This window comes from Perissodus microlepis, chromosome 15 (assembly GCF_051167445.1).
Source record: "Perissodus microlepis isolate ML-2025 ecotype Zambia chromosome 15, ASM5116744v1, whole genome shotgun sequence".
NCBI lineage: Eukaryota > Metazoa > Chordata > Actinopteri > Cichliformes > Cichlidae > Perissodus > Perissodus microlepis.
In genome coordinates this window covers 25,303,035-25,317,941 of record NC_140475.1, presented here as the reverse complement: position 1 = coordinate 25,317,941, position 14,907 = coordinate 25,303,035, and the positions used below count along the sequence as shown (strand labels likewise).

General features: G+C 41.7%; 1 pseudogene; it reads right to left on the bottom strand.

The window, feature by feature from the left end:
- Positions 1 to 2,954: 2,954 nt before the first annotated feature.
- On the bottom strand, positions 2,955 to 14,907 carry LOC146372265 (NLR family CARD domain-containing protein 3-like; annotated as a pseudogene).

Below are 14,907 nucleotides of genomic sequence, written 5' to 3'. Positions count from 1 at the left end.
GAAACAGAACAAAAAACAAGTAACAAGTCTCATGTTTTTTTTAATCTGGAGTGAGGTTGATCGTAATACTACCAACAACCCTTTTGATGAGTCCCCCCAGTACTCAAGACCAATTAATGAAACTCATGGCTGGAAACAAAATATCTCTCCATCACAGAGGTGGTTGTAATGTGAAGGTCCCCACTCTGAAAAAAACGTTTTCCAAAAATAATCATAAGGGTTGACATTTGGACGTGTTGTAGAAGACAGTTTTGAACTGAAAGCTTTTTAAAACAAATGAAATAGACTGATGGGTTGTGATAGCCCAACATAAACCAGTGAAAAGGTCATTTAGTCATCTGAATATCAGTTCTTGCAGACCAGCTTGAACTTCCGTTAGCATAACGATTTTCTAACAGAGAGCATCCTGAGATGGTCACATGAATGAAAATGCATGAACAGACAAAAATGCCCTTGAACACACCTCTGCAGCAACATACAACAAAATCCTACAAAGACTTGGAAGCTTTTTGGACATACCTGCTGACAGTGAAGAGGCAGGAAGCAGTTTGCGTTACTGTTTGATGGAAGAAATAATCTGTGTGAAATTAATCTTAATCAACCACTTCTAATGTAAAGCAACTAAAAGCAAGACTAAACAGGAGCTTGCTGGTCTGCAGATTCAATCTAATCTCCACATTCAGTTCTCCACAGTTTTTATTATTTAAGGTCATACAATAACCACATGCCACTGAACTTTGAACCTGCTGTTGTGGAACATTAACAGACAGTAAGACAAGCTTACAGTGGAACTTAGAATTCTTCTGGGCCTTGTCCAGAAGGCAGGTTTTACACAATCTGAGTATGTTTCTTTGTTTTTCTTACAGGTGCAGCAGTTGTCAATACATTGTGCATTTCTATTTGTATTTTATTATATTTTCTCCACCTTTCCCATGCAAAAGCTGACAGACAGGATGAAAAAAAAAAGGACCAGATAGATGATCAGAGGAATCGGTACTCAAGATCGGTGGTGCTGTTTATTTCTAACATTACAGCAACATACAGAGTTCTGAAATATTAAACTTGATGTATTTAAAATTGGTTAGTCACTGTATACCCACAGAAAATTGACCATGATCAATTTTCTTATCTATTCAGTTCCCAATGAATCCATCTGTGTAAAACAGACTTAGTGGTGTTAGAGGCAAGCATAAAAACTAGCGTTAATCAAGCATAAAAACAGCGTTAATCTCGTTAATGATGTTAACGCCATAACTGCATTAACGTGGCAAATCTCTGTTAACGAGTTATCACGGATCGTCCCATTCGTGGGGCTGACCGGCGTCAACGCGTTAGCGCGTTGATTAACGCTGACAGCACTAAAAAAAACATTAGTGCATTTTGTCTGTGAAGGTTCTCAGTCATCCAGGTCATCGTAGTCAAAGGAGCTTGCAAAGAAAAGCGTCTGGACTTCTTTCGAGCTCACCCGAAACCCTGGCTGATTGGGACCCACACCCATTTTCACACCTCGGCTCAGGCGATTAGAGGATCATCAGGGGGTCCTTTTGTCCCTCTTTGGGGGGTTACTCCCACTAGGTTTAAATCTGGGACTCCCCACCATTTGACCTCAGAACTGAAGAAGCTTCTCGGATGAGAGGTGAAACGTCTTCAAGCAACTTAAAGAAGTCCAGACGCTTTTCTTTGCAAGCTCCTTTGACCATTAGTGCATTTTCTACATCACCAAAATCGATGTACGCCCCTCTGATCAGAGTTAGCTCTGTGAGCTCTGAGTATGTTCACCCATACTCAAAGAGCAGAGCCTCCACTTTGATTCAGTGGATCAAAGAAGATGAATCCATGTGAGTGTGCACGATGATCAGCTTCAAGACTGCAATCATCATTCCAGAAGATGGGTTGAGCCTGTGTGGGTGTAATTAACACATAATTGCTCCAGAAAACAAAACAAAGGTCCCTTTGTTGCCTAATCTCTGGTTTATCAGCCTGGGCACTACAGTTCACAGTAGTGATGGCCCGCTTGAAGCTGACACTCTGGCAGGTGTGTCAAAAGAAACCAACACACTGCTTCAGAAGCACTGTGTCAAGGCTTGATTCTTTTGGCCAGAGTCACATGATCAATGACATCTGAAGCTTCATTTAACTGCTTCAGTATGTGAGTCAGTGGTTTATAGGAAAGTGATTAGTCATTCGCGGCACTTGTGGAGTGTTTTGATGGTGAGAAATAGCAAACCACTGATCATTCTAATGAGTGATATGGAGCCAGCGAGGAAGAGAGGAGGTTCTGTCATGTGAGAGTAATTTGAGTTGATTTTGGTCAATCAGGTGGGTTTGCCAGCTTTCTGTTCTTGTTGTTTGCCTTTGTTTTGGGTATATTTATTTTATCTGAAATTTGAAAAACTTAAAATGTCTTAAAAAAAATCTGCTTTTCATAATATACATATCATTAAAAAAATTCATTGTTAAAATAATCTTAAAATGTTATTCTGCAAAATGTGCAGCAATTTACTTTGTTTACTCTTTTTCGGTGATAGTTTGTGGGACCCAAGAAGATCGTATACCTGCATCCCTACCAACTTGCATTGCAGTTTCTATGCAATGCAACCTCTTCTGTTTCGTGTGAGAGGATTTTCTCTAAGCAGGAGAAATTATCTCCAAGCAAACAAAGAGACTCAGCCATCGCACAGTGGAACAAATTCTCTTCTTAAATAAAAACCAAACAGGATAACCTTAAATGCATCATGTTTTTACTTTACAAGTTCACTAGTTCACACCCTGTTAAGGCCATCTTCTCTTTCTAACATGTTTCACTTTTCACCACTTTTACTTCACTCGCTGGTCAGCTTTAGGCTCTAAATCCACTTGGTTACATTTATGAAAAGATGTCCCTTTGTAAACATGGACAGTAAAAAACTTACAAGTGGTGTGTGTCCTGTCTCAGTGATGAGATTAAAGGTACACTAAGAACACAGAGAAAGTAAAGATTCAGTTGACCAGAACCCAAATCCAAACCCAACATACAGAGATTCAGTCAATGTGATGTTGAAGGTGTGGAGGTGGATCAGAGTGTCAGAGGAGACTCTGTAGAAGGACAGAGTGCCAGCAGGACAGTCCACATACACTGCTACTCTGTCAGAGACCGAGGATGAGGAGGAGTGGGAGGAGATGAATGTTTCTCTGTTATTGTGCCACACAGAGTAACCACCATCAGAGCAGCTCAGACTCCAGGACTGATCATTTCCTCCAAACCAACACTCATCACTCTTTTTTTTCCTTTGGATTCTTCTGTAACTCACTGCTATATAAACTTCTCCTTCCCACTCCAACTCCCAGTAACAGCGACCAGTCAGACCATTTCTACACAGCAGCTGAGGCCAGCAGTCAAATCTGTCTGGATGATCAGGATATGGATGGTCCTGTTTCACACGTGTCACCTTCCTGTTGTTGTCAGATAGTCTGAGGTTTCTGTTCACTGTGTTGGTGTCCACTGTGAGTTCACATGAATCTGGAAAGAAAAAGATGGAGCTGCAGTTGATAATCTGACATATTTGATGCTTTATTCTTTCTTTACTTGCTGATATGTTGCTCAGTCATAGAAAGTTTAATGATGATACTTTCTGAATGAATATATACAAGACTGTATATAAAAGATGCCTGTAGCCACTGTGAAGCTGTAGTTTTGAAGGTTTGACATAAACATTTTGTTATCATTTCTGAGACTTACATTTCAGTAGTCCAGGTTTTAGCCACTGCTCTCCACAATGGTCCACTCTGGAGGGAGAAAAACATAATGAGTTTTATCCATAATGAGTACGTACTGCTATTCAACATGAAGCACCAATTCCTGATTGATATAGAAACATGCTGAAACACAGCCAGTTTTAAATATATTCTCTTCTCAGCAGAGACTGCTATGGGTCATGCTTTCATGAAGCTAAAAAAGGGTAAAAGTGTATTCTTAAAAACCTGTGTGTGTTTGTCAGTCCCATTCAGAACTGAAAGCTAAAGAGCTAAAGAAGAGCCCAGCCACACCTTGGAGGAAACTCATGTCCACCGTTAGTATCCGCAGTCTCATTCTTTCAGTCGTGACCTGGATCTGGTAGCCATAGGGGTGGATGCAAACAAAGATCGGCCCATAAATCGATACCTTTGCTTTCATGCCCTGCTGTGTCTTCAAAACAGAGCAGAACAGAGTCTCCTCTCCAGTACTCTCGGACAGACCTTCTTAGTGAGGCTGAGTAGTGGGATACCTCTATAATTAGAACACTGCCTTCAGTTCCCCTTCTTAAAGACAGGAACCATCACCTGACCCTGCCTGATCTACCCCAGACAAACAACATTACAGAGATGTGTCAACCACGACAGCCCCACCACATCCAGAACCTTAAGAAATTTAAGAGGAAATCTCATCCACCAAAAATTCCCTGCCACCAAGGACTTATTTAAGACCATTAGTGAACTCAGCCTAGTGATGCCTAAGTTGTCCCCTTTATTCCTAGACACTGCTTTCTCTAAGGATGGATATTGGAAGAATTGAGGAGGTGCCTAAAGTATTGGATCCACTGGCTGACTATATCCTCAACTGAAGTCAGAAACAACCAGTGATGAGAATAACGCCATTATAAGTAACAGCATTACTTTTTTCAGTAATGAGAAATCGAACTAATTACTATTTTTATCGTTACAACACCGTTACCGTTACTAACAAGAAAAGGCAGTGCGGTCGCATTACTATTTTTCAACAAACAGATGGTTGAAGCTGCCTTCAGCTTACCGCACCTTATATCAGTTGCACCGAAGTAGCTGTCTACGTAAGTAATCTGGGCGCTGCCGCTTTAGGTAACTTCTACTTACTCGAAGTTACTAGTAACTTCGAGTAACTAGAAGTTGACTGAAGGTTTGCCAGAAATGCTTTGAGAAGAATCTTAAGTTCTATGCCACCATCAAACTCAGTCTAAAGGTGAGTTTTTGCACAGCTACTGTAAGAACCACAGTCTTCTTGGGCTGCAGTACCTGTAAGTTGTCTCAGGAGTCCAGCGGACTAACTAAGGACTTATTCAGTTTGATGGCTCTGGTCACTTTTAGTGTCCACCATCTGATTTTGAAATTAATATTATGACACATGCCAACCACCATGAGGCCACAGCTTTATACAGACTCCTCAGCCAAGGAGTTCTATGACATGGTCCTTTTGGACTTAGTATCCCCTGTTTATCTTTCGGAAGGCTTTCAAAGCTCTGTCAAAGGTGAGAATTTAAGGTTTTGCAGACCAGGGCCTCAGACATTACCAGTACACCAATAGGACCATAGAGTTCCCTGATAGCACCCACACTGTTGTTCAGTATATAAGCACAAACAACAGTCGGGACTTGTTCCATGACTCCTCTGGGGTCTGCACATTTCTTTACATAGAATCACTTTTTACCTTTCCCATGAACAGAAAAAAGCAAAAAGCAAAAAGGCTAAAAAAAACAAAAAATTTAGATAAACCAACACCATGTGAACTCTTGTTCATGCCTTAGATTGTCCAGTCTCCACTGAGTATTCTTCACTCCCTTAGAAAGCTCCTCCACATGAGAGTCTCCTGGATGATTGTAGCTCAAATCAAGATTTCTCAGATGGGAGGGGTTAGACCTCAAAGCCAAGACCAAAGATTCACCTCCATCTTTTGTGATCAGACAACCTGAGAGACTAAAGTTTTGAAAGAAGAAAAAAGTCCAGGATGAGCATGCATAAATAATAATACTGCAATTTAAAATAACACATAAATCTCTCTCTCTCCCTCTCTCTCTCTCACACAAACACACACACACACACACACACACACACTGAATCATTACCTTAGAGTTTCAAGTTTACAGTGTACACTTTTTAGTCCACCAGACAGCAGCTTCACGCCAGAATCTTGCAGGTCATTGTTACTCAGGTCCAGCTCTCTCAGACTAGAAGACTCGGAGCTGAGAGCTGATGAAAGAGCTTTGCAGCTTCTCCACGACACGTTACAACAGCTCAGCCTGAGAGAAAAAATTATCAATGAAGATAACAATCAAGAATGTAAAAACATATTTATAATGGTTCATAAATCGACTTACAGAGCTTTCTTGGAGGCTTTGACCACTGGCAGAAGCCTCAGAAGAGCATCCTCAGTAGCAGAGTATTTCTTCAGTTCAAATGAATCAAGATCTTCCTTTGATGACAATAAGATGAAGACCAGAGCTGACCACTGAGCAGGAGACAGTTTATCTGTAGAGAGACTTCCCGAAGTCAGAGACTGTTGGATCTCCTCCACTAGAGAACGATCATTCAGTTCATTCAGACAGTGAAACAGATTGATGCTTTTCTCTGCAGACTGATTATCACTAATCTTCTTCTTGATGTACTGGACTGTTTCCACATCAGTATTTGAACTACTTCCTGTCTGTGTCAGTAGACCATTTAGGAGAGTCTGATTAGACTGCAGTGAAAGCCCAAGGAGGAAGCGGAGGAACAAGTCCAGATGACCATTTGAACTCTCTAAGGCCTTGTCCACGGCACTCTGGTGGAGATGTTTTAAAGAATGCTGATCTTTTTTTTGCCGTTTCTCCAGCAGGTTGACTTCAGAGTTGATGAAGGTCAGATGGACATGAAGAGCAGCCAGAAACTCCTGAATACTCAGATGGATGAAGCAGAACACCTTGTTCTGGTACAGTCCACTCTCCTCTTTAAAGATCTGTGTGAACACTCCTGAGTACAATGAGGCATCCTTGATAATTACTTCAAAATCTGTCAGGTCTGATTCATAGAAGATCAGGTTTCCTTTCTGCAGCTGATCAAAAGCCAGTTTTCCCAGACACTCGATCATCTTCCTGCTCTCTGGACTCCAGTGCTGATCTATCTCAGTTCCTCCATCATACTTGACCTTCTTCATTTTGGCCTGAACCACCAGGAAGTGGATGTACATCTCAGTCAGAGTCTTGGGCAGCTACACCCCCTCTCTAGTTTTCAGCACATCTTCCAGAACTGTAGCAGTGATCCAGCAGAAGACTGGGATGTGGCACATGATGTGGAGGCTTCGTGATTTCTTGATGTGAGAGATAATCCTGTCGGCCTGCTCCTTTTCTTTGAATCTCTTTCTGAAGTACTCCTCCTTCTGCGGGTCACTAAATCCTCTGACCTCTGTCACCATGCCAACACATGAAGGAGGGAGCTGATTGGCTGCTGCAGGTCTTGTGGTTATCCAGAGGCGAGCAGAGGGAACAAGTTTTCCCCTGATGAGGTTTATCAGCAGCACATCCACTGAAGTGGACTCTGTAACATTAGTCAGGGTCTCAGTTTTGTGGAAGTCCAGAGGAAGTCGACACTCATCCAGACCATCAAAGATGAACACAACCTGGAAGTCTTCAAAGCTGCAGATTCCTCCTTCTTTGGTTTCAGTAAAGAAGTGATGAACAAGTTCCACCAAGCTGAACTTTTTCTCTTTCAGCACATTCAGCTTTCTGAAAGTGAATGGAAACATGAACTGGATGTCCTGGTTGGCTTTGTCTTCAGCCCAGTCCAGAGTGAACTTCTGTGTTAGGACTGTTTTCCCAATGCCGGCCACTCCCTTTGTCAGCACTGTTCTGTTTGGTTCATCTCTTTCAGGTGAAGCTTTAAAGATGTCTTCTCGTCTGATTGCAGTTTCTGATCTGTTCAATTTCCTGGATACGGTTTCAATCTGTCTGATCTCATGTTCATCATTGACCCCTGCAGTCCCTCCCTCTGTGACGTAGAGCTCTGTGTAGATCTGATTTAGAAGGGTTGAGCTTCCTGCTTTAGCGATCCCCTCAAACACACACTTGAACTTCTTTTTCAGATTAGACTTCAGGTTTTTTTGGCACTTTGCAGCACGAGTTCCTAAATTAATAATTAAAAAACAAACAAACATTAGAATTGATTAGAATATTTGCCGTGGTGTTTCCTTTATTTAAGAACTGACAGGATTACCTTGGATTCCCTCAGCTCTCTGTAATTCACCTACCCTCTGCCTATCACCTACTTTAGCCATTGATTTATGGGCTTTCCTGATGTAATCAACCATCTATAATGTAGTATGTCTGACCACAAAAGTTATAGATAAACAAATAGAAACATAAAAACAAAAGATGCATAAATGTTTATGTCTCTGTCATGCACCAGGGTGTTGTGTTAATCATGGCGCACATCATTTATGTTTCGATAAAGAAAAATTTATAGATCCAACAGTGTTTCTCAGACTGTGGGGCATAGAACAGCTGGGGTTGTAGACAAACTTGAGGAAATGCTGTGCATGTGTTCAAATCCTCTTACTGCTCTGCAGACACCCAGCCAGCTTCTCGTGCTTCATTTTCCTAAGGAATTGCAGCGTGATCTTCAAAAATGACTCTCTACTGCTCCTCCTCTGTTCTTCATCCTCAGCCTCCAGCACCTCCTCATCCTCCCTTTGACACTCTAACCATTCTGGATAGTCTGAAAGCACGACCTTCCTCATCTTCTTCAGCTCATTCTTTAAAAAACTGAACATGTTGTCCTCCAGTGTCTGGAAAAGGGATACATTTAGAACTTTAAAGTTATTTTCAGTCATTTCCAGTTTCATCTATTAAGGTTTTGACACAATTAGGACCATATATTCCACATTATAACCTTCATAATGTTTTTAACTAAATTAATCTATTAATTCTCTCACTGAGTCTCATGTTTAAGGAGAGATGGAAACTAAATTACTTTTTCCTCATTGATGTGATATTAAACTGTTGACTCTTGAATCTTCTCACCGTAAATATGGAGTCCAGATCAGACTGACCACTGAGAGTCTCTGAGCTCTGCAAAACACTGCAAAAACGCTCAATGTTAGCACATGTGCAGTTTGTTAAAGGTGTTGCTTTTTGTAATGATGAGTCTTGGTATGAACACAAAGTGATCACTAATGCAAGTGCTGGTCTTGCTGTTGGACATGACGTTTTTAAAGAAGAAACACAATCAACAGTTTCAGTTCTCACCCTGTATCAAAAGACCACTCTCTGTTTGAAAAGGTTATTGGTTGAATCATAGATCGGTCACTCTTCATTGACACACAGCTCAGTGAAGTAGACAACAGTGTCTCCTTATTGATTCTGAAATGAGAAAATAAAGAATACCATGTGTGTGTTATTTAAGGTATTCACAGCAAATGTTGGTATTCTAATGAAACAGATAAGATTGCATGTGTACAGGTCTGTTAAGAATTAAAAATAATTCACTCGACTCTCGTTAGCACAAAATCTTTGGTTCTCCGAGACTATTTGTTTTATAGAATGATTTTAAAACTTTATTGATTAAGCTGTTCATAGCTACAAACTATGATTCGGAGTGGGGTTTGATATTTGGGGGAACCTTAAGGTTCAGTACCTAAGAATAGGTCCCCAACTGATTTCCACTGTAAGCTCAAATAGATTTTACTCCCATCTTCCTCAGATGGCCATCCCTCCCTGAGCCTGATTCTGCTAGAGGTTTCTTCCTTTTCAAAAGGAGTTTTTCCTTCCCACTGTCACCAAGTGCTTGCTCATTGGGGCTCCTCTAATTGCTGGTGTTTTTTCTGTGTTGTAGAATTTTTACCTCATATCTTGTTGTGTGTGTTTGGCACTGAATTGAACTGGAAAAGCTCCTTTGTATTGGAGGTGCAGAACATGGTCCACTCAGTCAGAAAATTGGAATAGTTCTGAATTTCTGCCAGAGGTGGGAACTGAACATCCCTGTGCACTCTGTATGTTTGGCTATACCAGCTCTGTCCAGGATCCTACCCCGCCACCTAATCCAGCTCAGGTGACAGCTGTTTCTCTCCTCACCTGAGTATTTAACTTATGTGGCTGCAGGGATGATCATTTAATTATTTTTCATATCAGGAAGTCCGTTCCTCCCAATCACCCCTCTAGGTCTTTGTCACATGTCTCACATGTTTGGCCTTCCATGCCAGTGTTCTTCATGTTTCTTTTACACACAGAGCAATTTTCAGTTCTCCGTACAAAAGGTCTTTGGGATGTGTCCATAATCCATTCTTATGACATGGCCAACTCAGCACACTCGTCTTTGTTTGAGGATGGTGTAGATGGCTGGTAGTCCTGTTGTGGCAAGTATCTCTGTGTTGGTGACCTTGTCTTTCCATGGTATGCCAAACATAGAACTTTGGTCTTTCCTTCAAACTAAGCAGATTCCTTCAGTGCTGTCTTTAAACACATGATTTAAAAGTAAGGAAAAGAAAAATGCTGAAAAATGTTGGGGCATGCACACATCCTTCTTTGACACCAAGGCTTGGTGGGACAAGGGTCTGTCAATAAATGCTATAAGTAAACTGTTACTCTGCATTTGTCTTGACGTTGTCACAATGAGAAAATCATATCAGCTGATCTTTTTGGTGTGAAGCTGCACTGGGAGTCTGGATAAACTCTGGCAGCCAGTTTTTTGCAGTTTTTCTGGTGCAATGCACAAAAACAACTTTCCAACAATACTCAACAACAAAATTCCTCAAAAGTGTCTGCTTCTGTCTCCTGTTTGGTTGATGGTACCTTCTGTCATATGTTATGGAACAGCTGCCTCTTTCCAACATTAACAGAGTGAAGAGGGTCTAAAAGGGTTTGTGCATCAATCACATGTAACATCAAGACAACCTTGTCTTATTATCACAGGGTTTAAACTCTAGAATGATTTGCAGACTCACTAAATCACTCGCTCTGTTTAAACCACTTGTTAAAATTCGTGGAGCCTCATTGAGCCTCTGAATAACTGTAATTATTTTCTTTAACATGTTATTTATTGTCATCACTGAACAAAAATCAATTAAAATTTTGTAAGTGAAGAATGTGCATGTTTGTCTTCATCTTTGAATATAATGGGTTGAATCACAGATCGATTACTCTTGAAGGACACACCGATGGATGAAGGAGGGGCTTGTGTTTTCTGATAGAAACTGATAGAAAAAAAAACAGGGACTGCATAGTGAGCACAGTAGCACAGTGAGTTTGGATTCAAAGCAGCTGCAACAATTTCCAGTAACCAACTGAAAAATACAAAACCCCCCAAAACTGTAGAACCAAAATTTATAGCAACCAATCCATTGTGTATTTTCTACCTGGTGTGTAAGTAGATGACACGGTAAAAAACAGATTATGCTGTTTTGTGAGACTAAACACAGGAACACAGCAGCAGAAATAAGTTTGTGTACTGGCAGCAATTTGATGTTTGTCACTCTCAAGATTTAAAACTCTGACTTATTTTTGTTTTTTAACTGAGGTTGTTGCATTAAGAAAAGGTGATGACCACACAGATGTAGTGACTGCAGAGAGTTCACATGTCAGAGATTTAAACAGTTGGTTCGTTTGATTTCTGTATCTCTGACCATGACAAACACAGGTGACTGTGACCTGGAGAAGGGTCCTGACAGCTAGAGACGGTCCTCTCACCTCTGAGCTTTGGTCTTGCTGTCATGTTCCCCACACGGAGTGGATTTAGAGGGAGGGACTCCCTCCTCTCTGTGCTCACACTGATCCATAGCAGAAGCCACACCTTTACACAGACACAGAAACATTAATATCACCACATATATTAGTTCACACACACACACACACACACACACACACACACACAAGGATTTAAACATCTATAATATTTTGTCTGAAAACAGAATCCAAACATCTTCTCCTGTGTGCCTTCAGTCAGTCTTCAGCAGTGTTGGGGAGTAACGGAATACATGTACCGCCGTTACGTATTTAAAATACAAAATATGAGTAACTGTACTCCGTTATAGTTACAGTTTAAAAAGGTGGTATTCAGAATACAATTACTTTGTTGAAATAAAGGGATTACATGGCGGTCAGGAACAGGAAAAGATCTTTTCCTGTTTCATATGTTAGGCTATGCCCTCTCTATTTATGGTAATTCCACGCCGGTGGAAACCCAAACAAAACACGCATTAAGAGGCTCAAATGGCTGTGTCTCAATCTAGCGTCTCATAATGACGTGAAGAAATATTTTTATTTATTTAATATGAAGGCAATAGGCAGAGTGTTACAGGCATCGCCCTAAAGAATGTAGCCTCATGGGCAGTGTAGTCCGTGCTGCAGGGAGAATGGACTGCAATACCCGCTATGTGTCTGTGAGCGCAAGGCAGGGAGAAAAAGAAGAGTCGAAAAGTACGAGTTGTCACCGAGCAGAAACGGGAGCTGGAAGCATATAGATATAATAATAACCACTGCAGCCAAAAAGAGTGCCTGACGAGCCCAGTTGTAAGTAAGCTATTAAGACTCGGCTGTACACTTTTTTCGTGTTTTCCTCAGAAACAATGAGTTCAGTTGGAGCAGCCTTTCAACGCCTCTCTCTGTCTCTCGCTAGCAAAGTTGACCCAGACAACAAAGTAAAGCAAGTTTTCGGTTACGAGCCCGACACGGAACCCGACGTATTAGCCAGAGGTCCCTTTACTACGTTTTGGAACCGCGGACCTGTTTTATATACACGCGGAATAGTTTTCTATACAACCTTACCAAATGTCCACCCTACTGTTACTCATTTTATATTAAGATTTAAAACTCTAGTTGGTATTGGTATGGCGAGTAGCCTTCAGTAATAGTAATAAATCACACAGCAATAGTACATTCATGTAGTTGTAAAAAAGCATGATAATATATTATGTCAAAGGAGCTTGCAAAGAAAAGCGTCTGGACTTCTTTAAGTTACTTGAAGATGTTTCACCTCTCATCCGAGAAGCTTCTTCAGTTCTAAGGTCAAATGGTGGAGAGTCCCAGATATAAACCTAGTGGGAGTATCCCCCCACAGAGGGACAAAAGGACCCCCTGATGATCCTCTAATCGCCTGAGCCAAGGTGTGAAACTGGGTGTGGGTCCCAATCAGCCAGAGTTTCGGGTGTGTTCATTGTGAAACCTGGCCCCACCTTATCATGCGAATTCCTGAGGTCAGATGGCCCAGGATGTGAGTGGGCGTTAAGGCGTCTGGGAAGGGATCTCAAAACTGGATTATAGATGGCAGAGAGTTGGTGTCGTAAACCCCCGCCTCTGTTCAAAGATGGTCGCTCACAGTGGACATAGATGGCTTCTTTCACTCCTCTTTCAAACCATCTGTCCTCTCTGTCCAAAATGTGAATATTGGCATCCTCGAAAGAGTGTCCTTTATCCTTAAGATGCAGATGGACTGCTGAGTCTTGTCCTGTGGAGGTGGCTCTTCTGTGTTGTGCCATGCGCTTGTGAAGTGGCTGTTTGGTCTCTCCAATGTAGAGGTCTGGGCATTCCTCGCTGCACTGTACAGCATACACCACATTGTTAAGTCTGTGTTTTGGCGTTTTGTCTTTCGGATGAACCAGTTTTTGTCTGAGCGTGTTGCTGGGTCTGAAATGCACCGGGATGTCATGCTTGGAGAAAACTCTCCTAAGTTTTTCTGATACACCGGCTACATAGGGGATGACAATGTTGTTGCGTCTGTCCTTCTTATCCTCCCTCGCTGGTGTCTGGTCTTCTTTTCTGTGCCTCTTTGCTGACTTTAAAAACGCCCATTTAGGATAGCCGCACGTTTTGAGTGCTTCCTTTACATGTGTGTGTTCCTTCTTTTTTCCTTCAGGCTTAGAGGGAACATGTTCTGCCCGGTGGTGTAGGGTCCTAATTACTCCAAGTTTGTGTTCCAAAGGGTGATGGGAGTCAAAGAGGAGTCCGTGTGTGTGGGCTTCCGGTAAACTTCGATGTTGAGTTTGCCGTTCTCTTCAATGTGCACAGCGCAGTCCAGGAAAGGCAAACAGTTGTCCTTTGTGTCTTCCCTGGTGAACTTGATGTTTTTATCCACAGCGTTAATGTGCGCAGTGAAGGATTCCACTTCTTGTGTCTTGATTTTGACCCAGGTGTCGTCCACATATCTGTACCAGTGGCTGGGTACTCTTCCTTTGAAAGAGCCAAGAGCCTTCCTTTCCACTTCCTCCATGTAAAGGTTGGCTACAATAGGTGACACGGGGGAGCCCATGGCACAGCCATGTTTTTGTCTGTAAAAGCCTTCGTTGTATTTGAAATATGTAGTGGTGAGGCAGAGGTCTAACAGTGTGCAAATCTGATCTGGTGTGAAGTTGGTCCTGTCCTCCAAGGAGCTGTCTTCTTGTAGTCGTTTTCTGACAGTCTCCACGGCCTCCGTGGGGGGTCAGGGGGGTCCTTTTGTCCCTCTGTGGGGGGATACTCCCACTAGGTTTATATCTGGGACTCTCCACCATTTGACCTTAGAACTGAAGAAGCTTCTCGGATGAGAAGTGAAACGTCTTCAAGTAACTTAAAGAAGTCCAGACGCTTTTCTTTGCAAGCTCCTTTGACTACGATGACCTGGATGACTGAGAACCTTCACAGATAATATATTATGTAATCCAATGTATTCAGAATACGTTACTCTCATTGAGTAACGTAACGGAATACGTTACAAAATACATTTTGGGGCATGTATTTTGTAATCTGTAGTGGAATACATTTTAAAAGTAACCTTCCCAACACTGGTCTTCAGTGTTACCTGATGGTTCGAACACTTAAAAGTAAATTAATCACTGTAAAGTTATTGTTCCTAAACTCAGAGAGAAATTCTTTTTTCTCTTCATGTTTTATACCAACAAACAGCAAACAGCCAATCAGCATCATGAAACAGCCTTCTCTGGAAAGACTCACCTGCTGAGCTCACTTTACACCCTTTCCACCTTCATGTGTGGAAGAAATATTTTGAGAAAAGAAGCTGCTCAGTCTCTTCGTCAGTCCTGGTGTCTGAGCGATCGATCTAAGGACTCCGTCACAAGCTCACAACTACAGATAAAAAAAACCCCAAAGACATCCGACCAGCCTCACCTGTGGAAAGAAACCCAGTCAGTGTCAGAGAAAACATATAGGGGATTATGGACTTAGACATGATCTTGACCAT